Here is a 9,161-nt window from a genome sequence, read left to right on the forward strand (position 1 = left end):
CTAATTCATCTATTATTTCAGGATCAAATTAATTCACTTGTTTATAAATTACGTATAAATTCAACTATACCATTTTACGGGTAAATAATTTGTTTACTTTAAAATTTGTTGCTGCTTGGTTCGAACGTGTTGGAAATTTGGTTTTGATGATAAACAAACATGTCACCTGCTAAGACTCAAACCTTGAGTCTACTAGTGGTTCCTGTACAGCTCAGAGTTCTAGTGAGAATGGGATTCACTTTCGTGTCTGACAATCACTTATTTATACTACGCTGACCTGTCAGCCACGCGATCACGTCAGAAAATTTTAGCAGATCTTTATGAGTTGACCTTCGGTCAAGATTTAAGGAAGTACTCATGGAAATAAATTCTACTTCCATGGAAGATCGAAGAAAATATTTTACTGAAAGTTATTTGTAAGAGTTCTTGAGTGACAATCTTTTGTTCTAGACTAAACAATTAGTTTATAATGAGTAGCTAAAATCAGTTTGATTATAGGCTGTTGAGTGACTAAACTTAGTGTCACGATCCAAAATCCACTAGTCGTGATGGCACCTAATCCCAACCCGCTAGGTAAGCTAATAGTCATGTAATAGCAATAAAATCGATTAAACATGGTCTAACAACTCAACAGTGGAAAATTATCATGAATTTTCTAATTAAGATAACTGAAATACGGCTACAGCCATCCTCAAAATCTAGTGTCGACGAGTACACGAACCCTACTAAATAACAAGATACAAGAAAAATCCTCTAATATAACTGTCTGAACAATAGAACAATAAATATAGAAATAACTGAAAGAGAACTTCAAGGACTGCGAACGACATAACAGCTACCTCGTAGTCTCCTAACAGCTAATAGCCACTCAACTCTGAAAATCGCCTCGGCCAGATGCACCTGGATCTACACACAAAGTGTAAAGTGTAGTATGAGTACAACCGACCCCATGTACTCAATAAGTAACAACACTAACCTTGGGCTCAATGTAGTGACGAGCTCAGAAATAATAGTCATATGCCAATATGGATAACCAGTAATAATTTAAAATATAAAGGGAAAACAGTAGAATAGGTAGCTCAATCATATTGTGTTCAACTTGTTCACATTATAGGAAATTTAGGCATGCTTTCAAGTATAACAATTAAAGCCCAACACAGATAAAAAATTTTAATTAACAATTAGCATGAGGAAAGTATATCTCTATGCCTACATATTGAGTATACATGTCAATCAACAGTATCACAATGGATCCATCAATTATTTACACTTAGCACAAGCACGTATATAAAACACTGTGTCTGTGCTCACTGCCGATATGTCTGACTCTGGAGTGACGGATCCTGCCCATTTAATCATAATCATTTAGCTTAATAGTGAGGCCTAGTGCACGCGTTGCCCCAAAACAAAAATACTTAGCCCAATATGGGCCTGATGTACACGTCACCTCAAAATCAGTACCAAACCGACTCTATGGCCCAAACTCAGTCATTTACCGTTCAAGTATCAGATAAATACATCTCACGATACTCATTTCAACAATATTACACATAGGAGGCATCAACAACATGTGAGGAATCAAATAAGAAGTACTGAGACAGAGATTTCATACATGGATATGGCATCATGACTGAGAACATGTGTACAATTAAGGCAAATAGCTCAGAAACAACAAGAAAATGACCCTATCAAGTCTCAAACAAATAAAGCTTAGCCTAGACATGATGTGTAACATGAATTACAACTCAAATAATAAAAAAGTGGGGAAAATGCGGTTATAACAAAGTATGATAGCAAAACAAACCCGATAATGGCCTAAAGGCCTCCCCAAACCATGAACACACCGGTGTACGTACACACGCCTGTCACCTAGCGTGCACGTTATCCTAATATCTTTCATATAATGTAGTTCTTAGGATTAAATGCCCTCAAATTGAAGTTTAGATGTGTTACTTACCTCAAAATACGCAAATTAGTACTCCAAAAAGCCCTACCCACGAGCATCGGCCTCCGAATTACCAGAATCTAACCACAAAAACTTAATATCAACAAACAATGTCGTAGGAAATAACTTCAAATAATAAAGCTTCGTTCTTTATCAAAATCAAAAGGTCACCCCTGGGCTTGCACGAGTCCAACGTTACCAAAATCATCTAATTTCGACTCCAAATCGACCTTCAAATCCCCAAAATTTATTTTAGAAAGATTTCTACAAAATCCCCGTTTTCTCTACTTCAAATCACCAAATTAATGAACAAGTATGGAATCATGATAAATGAACAAATCCGAGTAAAAAATACTTACTCCGATCCAAGACGTGAAAATTCCATCCAAAATCGCCCAAAACCGAGCTCGACAACACAAAATATGATATAATAACTCAAACCCTCGAAATGGGATTATAACAGTCTATCCAGTCATTACTCTTCGCGATCGCGGAAAGTCCCTCACGATCGCAAAGAACAAAAATCACCCACTGCTCAATCCTCTTTCTCGAACACGATGCCCAACACTCAAAAGCTACGCGATTGCAGACCTAACCACGTGATCGCGATGAACAAACGCGTGACATACTTAGGCCCTCCATTACTTCTAAGCGAACACGTCTGATCACCTGCGTTTGCGATGAACAAAAACCCCCAAGGCTTCACGAACGCATCTAACTCCTCACGAACGCGAAGAACAAAGACTCACATGCCTGAAATTACTCTACGCGATCGTGACCCTATATTCACGATCGCGAAGAAGGAAACCAGAATCACAGATTCAGCAGTTCCTCAAGTCCAAAACATCATCCGACAACCATCCGAAACGCTCCCGGGTCCCCCGGGGACCCCATCCAAATACACCAACAAGTCCGAAAATACAATACGAACTTATTCGGAGCCTCAAATCACACCAAACAATACCGAAACCATGAATCACATATCAATTCAAGAATAATAAAACTTATAAACTTCCAACTTCTAAAACCAATGCCGAACTATATCAAATAAACTCCGAATAACCTCAACTTTTGCATGAATGTCCAAAATGACACAACTGACATATTCCAACTCTCGGAACCGAAATCTGAACCTGATATCAATACAGTTAACTCTCGGTCAAACCTCTCAACCTTCCAAACCTTCAACTTTCCAACTTTTGCCAAAAGCCTCAAACCAACCCACGAACCTCCAAATCAATATCCGGACAAACGTTGAAGTCCAAAATCACCATATGAAGCTATAGGAACCATCAAAACTCCATTCCGAAATCATCTATACAAAGGTTAAATTTCGGTCAACTTTTTCAACTTAAGCTTCCAACCTTTGGAATAAGTGTCCCAATTCACTCTGAAACTTCCCCGAAACTAGTCCAACCACCCCGAAAAGTCACATAACCACAAATAAGTATAAAAGAAGGCAATAAATAGGGTAATGGGGCTACAATACAAAAAACAATCAGCCACGTCGTTACATTCTCCCCTCTTAAACAAACGTTTGTCCTTGAACGGGTCTAGAATCATACTTGGAGTCTCAAATAGGTGAGGATAAATTCTCCGCATCTCCCGCCCGGTCTTCCAAGTAGCCTCCTCAATTGGCTGATCTCTTCATTGAACTTTCACTGATGCAATATTCTTTGATCTCAACTTTCAAACCTGCCAATCCAAAATAGCCACCGATTTCATATCATAAGTCAAGTCCCCATCTAGCTGTACTGTGCTGAAGTCCAAAACATGTGATGATCACCATAAAACTTTCGGAGTATAAAAACATGAAATACTGGGTGAATGCCGATAGACTAGGTGGTAATGTAAGTTTGTAGGCCACTTCCCCAATCCTCTCAAGCACCTTAAAAGGGCCAATATACTGAGGGCTCAACTTGCCCTTCTTCCCGAACCTCATCACACCCTTCATGAGCGATACTATGAGAAAAAACTTCTCACCCACCATATATGCAACATCACGAACCTTCCTATTAGCATAACTCTTCTATCTGGACTGCGCTGTACGAAGTCGCTCCTGAATAACCTTAACCTTCTCCATAGCATCACGAACTAAATCAGTTCCTAACAATCTAGCCTCCCCAGGCTCAAACCAACCAACCGCAGAATGACATCTCCTCCCAAACAAGGCCTCATAAGGAGCTATTTGAATATTCAACTAAAAGTTGTTGTTGTAGGCGAACACTACTATTGTTGTTGTAGGCGAACACATGCACGTAACATGTCCTCCAAGATCTGAATAGTGCGCTCAGACTATCCGTCCATATGAGGATGGAATTCTATACTCAACTCAACCCGTGTGCTCAACCCTCGCTGCAATACTCACCAAAACTGTGATGTGAACTGCGTGCCTCAGTCAAAAATATGTAAACGGGCACGCCATGCAAGCGGATGATCTCCCGAATGTAGATTTGAGCCAAACGCTCTGAAGAATAGGAAGTCGCTACCGGAATGAAGAGTGCGGACTTAGTCAACCGGTCCATAATAAGCCAAACTGCGTCATATTTCTTCAAAGTCCGTGGGAGTCCGACAATGAAATCCATGGTGATACGTTCCCACTTCCACTCCGGTATCTTCAGCCTTTGAATCAACCCTCCTGGTTTATGATGTTATTTTTCCACCTGTTGATAATTCAAACACCGAGAGGCATAAGCAACGATATCTTTCTTCATTCTCCCTACCAATAGTGCTGTTTCAAGTCATGGTATATCTTCGTGACACCTGGATGAATGGAATAGCGCGAATTGTGAGCCTTCTCAAGTATTAAATCTCTTAACCCATCAACATTTAGAACACAAATCCGGCCTTTAAGCTGCATAATACCATCATCATCAATCACAACCTCCTTAGCACCACCCCGATGCACCGTGTCCTTCAACACCAACAAGTGAGGATCATCAAACTGGTGAAACTTGATACGCTCCAACAACGATGACTGAGACACAACGCAAGCAAGAACACGATTAGGCTCCGAGACATCCATTCTCACAAACTAATTGGCCAAGGCCTGAACATCCATGGCTAGTGGCCTCTCTGCTATCAGTAAATATGACAAACTGTCCATACTTTCCGCCTTCCTACTTAATGCATCGGCCACCACATTGGCCTTCCTCGGATGATATAATATAGTGATATCATATTCTTTCAGCAACTCTAACCACCTCCACAGTCTCAAATTAAGGTCTTTCTGTTTGAACAGGCGCTGGAGACTATGATTGTCGGTATAGACCTCACAATATACACCATACAGATAGTGTCACACCTCCTTTTTCCCGAGGGATAGGGGAGTTTTTCTAATTAAAGTGAAAATATTCGAAATAATATTATTTATTTAATTAGAGTCGCCACTTGAGTTAATTATTATGGTGTCCCATGTCACTGGTTTATTTTAAGATCCCAAATCGAGGAAATTAACTCTATTTATGGTCTGCGAACACAGAAGATCGAGTAAAGAATTCTGTTAACTCGGGAGAAGGTGTGAGGCATTCCCGAGTTTCGTGGCTTTAGCACGGTCGCTTAACAATTAATATTTGGCTTAATTATCTGAATTATTATATGTTTTAGAGACTTTTATGCATTACCGCTTATGTACCACTTTAATTATTTTAAATAATTATAGAATTTATTTAAACAAGTCGCGATGTCGCGCGCTTGTTATTTTTGTACACACCGCAAATCACGCCTCGTGAAACATACCCGTGATTCACGACATATTTATCTTAATTATTTGAAGTTGGGGTCAAGTCGCGTGAAACGCGCACTTGAGTTGGGATTTATATATCACGACCATGCCACGAGAACCGTACCCATGGTCACGATAATTTATTAATCGCGCCTAAAGCAAACTACGATTGAATTATTTTTCTACTTTGAGATTATTGTATTGTGAGGCCGAGAGTTATGGAATAGTTGTGAAAAATATAGTACGATCTAATTATTAGGCTACCAATAAATATTTAAAAGAAAACTAAAACTCAAATACACTTTATTTCTAAATATTGTTTGGTCCAATTAGTTCCAACTATTCCTACAGTCAAACTATTTTCAGGATAAACTTTAGCCCAAACCAATTCTTTAACACTATGTCTAGCAATCTCGATGCCCATTTATTACCAATTAATTGATTTCAATGCGTTGAACCCATAGCTCGAATCCAGTTGTGTTTACCTAGAAATGCTATATTTCATTTTAAATCTATTTTGTGACCTTGCTTCAATAAATAAATATTAATAAATTATTAACAATATGATGAAGAAAATAAAGCAACACCATAATCTTACGTAATCACTTTAAGAAAATCTATAGGCCTACAAGGTCAATAACAATGAAAAGAAAAGTTGGAAGTGGACTAAATACTAACTCTCAAAGCAGCTTAATTTAGGCTATTAAACAAATTCACTCTAACCCACCTATAGGTTCATCTTTCTTACTTAATATAAAAACCAGAAAAAAAATTAATTTAACTAAATAAGAGCTACGAGGTACATTTCACGCAAGAGCTTCACATTCGAACATCAACAGGAACAAATCAAGGAATTAAAAATGCAGAAGAAAGTTTAGAATTGGACCTTCAATAGAGTAGAGCATTTCATATATTAATAAACAACTTCCAAACCAAGCTTTAGTACAACAATAACAATTTGTTTAGAAGAGCAAAGACGGAAACTTGGAGCTAATCCGAATCGAAGACTCGACAAGCGATCTCAACACTGACTGAAAAATTTGAATCCACTTTGTCTAGATGCGTTTTGGGTTATTTCAGATAGTTTTTGGGGAGGTTTTGGATCTGATTTCGGACTAGTTTTCAGTTGGTTTGCATGGCTGATTTTGCTGAGTTTTTGGCTGGAAAACATAGCGTGTTTTTGCTGGGTTTTAAAGCTAATTTTTGGGAGGCTTTTCAGCTGGATTTGGTGTTGATTTTGGAGCTGATTTGAGGTGTTTTGGGGTTGGATTTTGGGTGTGTTTGGGATAATGTTTATGCTGTTTTTTGTGAAGCTTTTGGCTGTGTTTCCATGGCTAGCTTTGGAGGACAATTTTTCCTAATTGAAGAAGAAAGGGCTACTGCTTTTTTCTGTTCTCTCCCTCCTTTGCTCGCCTATTTGGTGGCCCTTTTATTTTGCCTTCCCACGATCTCCCCCTTTTTCTTGTGTGTCTGTGTGTGTTTGGAGGGAAGAAAATGTGAGCGGGGGACATGGGTGGTGAAAGTGGGAGTGTGAGAAGTGGGAAGTAAGTGAGGGAAGTGGAAGTTAGGTATTGGGGAGATGAGTGGGGAAAGTGGGAAGTGAGGCATTGGTGAGATGAGTAGGAAAAAATTCAAGCACGGTAAAAAATTAGGTGCTCACAGATAGTGCCTCCAAATCTTCAATGCATGAATAATGACCACCAACTCTAAGTCATGCATAGGGTAATTATTCTCATGAACATTCAACTACCAAGATATGTAGGCAATCACCCTACCATCCTGCATCAACACTGCGCCAAGCTCAATACATGACGTATCACAATACACGGTGTAAGATCCCAAACCCGCAGGCAACACCAACATTGGGGTTGTAATCAATGCAATCTTGAGCTTCTGGAAGCTCACCTCACACTCCTCAGACCATCTGAAAGGAGCACCCTTCTGGGACAATCTAGTCAAAGGTGTAACAAATGGACGAGAAACCCTCAACAAATGGGCGATAATAGCCTACCAAGCCAAGAAAGCTCCGTATCTCAGTAGCTAAAGCCAGTCTAGGCCAACTCTAAACTGCCTCAATCTTCTTCAAATCCACCTTGATCCCCTCACTAGACACCACGTGGCCCAAGAAAGCCACTGAATCAAACCAAAACTCATACTTGGAGAATTTAGCATATAGCTTCTTCTCCCTCAAAGTCTAGAGTACGATCCTCAAATGTTGCTCATGATCTTCCTAGCTGCGTGAGTACAACAATATATCATCAATGAATACTCTCACAAAAGAATCAAGATACGGCTGGAACACACTGTTCATCAGGTGCATAAACGTTGTTGGGGCATTAGTCAGCCCAAAATACATCACAAGAAACTCGTAGTGATCATAACGGGTCCTGAATGCCATCTTTAGAATGTTCAAATCTCGGATCTTCAACTGGTGATACCCAAACCTCAAATCAATCTTAGAGAATACTCTAGCACCGTGAAGCTAATCAAATAAGTCATCAATATGCGGTAGTGGATACTTGTTCTTAATTGTAACTTTGTTCAAATGCTTGTAATCAATACACATCTGCATAGAACCATCCTTCTTCTTCACAAATAGAACCGATGCACCCCAAGGCGACACACTAGGCCGGATGAAACCCTTATCAAGTAACTCTTGAAGTTGTTCCTTTAACTCCTTCAACTCTGCGGGTGCCATATGATATGGTGGAATAGAAATGGGCTGGGTGCTTGGCACCAGGTCAATACCAAAATCAATATCCATGTCGGGTCGCATGTTAGGTAGATCTGTTGGAAACACATTAGGAAAATCTCTCACTATCAAAACTGACTTAACGGTAGGAGTATCAACACCAACATCCCTCACGAAGGCCAAATATGCTAAAAATCCCTTCTCAACCATCCATTGTGCCTTCAAATGTGAAATCACTATTAGGAACATAATCCAGAGAACCTCTCCATTCTAGCCTCAGCACCCCCAACATCGCCAATGTCACGGTCTTAGCGTGACAATCAAGGATGGCGTGATATGGCAATAACCATTCCATGCCTAATATCATGTCAAAATAAACCATGCCGAGCGATAAAAGGTCAATTCTCGTCTCAAAACTCCCAATAGTCACCAAACACGAATGATAAACATGATACACAATAATATAATCACCCATAGGCATAGATACATGAACATGCATAACTAAAGAATCACGGGGCATATCCAAATAACGAGCAAAGTATGATGAAAAAAATGAATAAGTGGAACTAGGGTCAAATAATACTGAACCATCCCTGTGGCATAGTGAAACAATACCTGTGATCACATCATCGGAAGCAACTTCCTCTAGCCTAGCAGGAAAATCATAGCATTGAGCGTGCCCACCATCTGTCTGACCTCCCCCTCTAGGGAGACCTCGACCCGTACGTCCTCCACCCCGAGCTGGCTGAGCGGGTGGTGTAACAACTAGTGTAGGGGTAATAGACTTGCCTCCTTGCTGC

At 39.8% G+C, this 9,161-nt stretch overlaps 1 long non-coding RNA gene across 1 annotated transcript; it reads right to left on the bottom strand.

Moving 5' to 3' along the window:
* Positions 1 to 738: 738 nt before the first annotated feature.
* Positions 739 to 7,240, bottom strand: LOC142164373 (uncharacterized). Its single transcript, XR_012695152.1, has 2 exons — positions 6,556 to 7,240; positions 739 to 906 (listed from the first exon to the last, which is right to left on the bottom strand). It is a non-coding gene; the product is annotated as an uncharacterized LOC142164373 (long non-coding RNA).
* Positions 7,241 to 9,161: the final 1,921 nt, after the last annotated feature.

The sequence above is a fragment of the Nicotiana tabacum genome, chromosome 9 (genome assembly GCF_000715075.1).
Source record: "Nicotiana tabacum cultivar K326 chromosome 9, ASM71507v2, whole genome shotgun sequence".
Taxonomy (NCBI): domain Eukaryota; kingdom Viridiplantae; phylum Streptophyta; class Magnoliopsida; order Solanales; family Solanaceae; genus Nicotiana; species Nicotiana tabacum.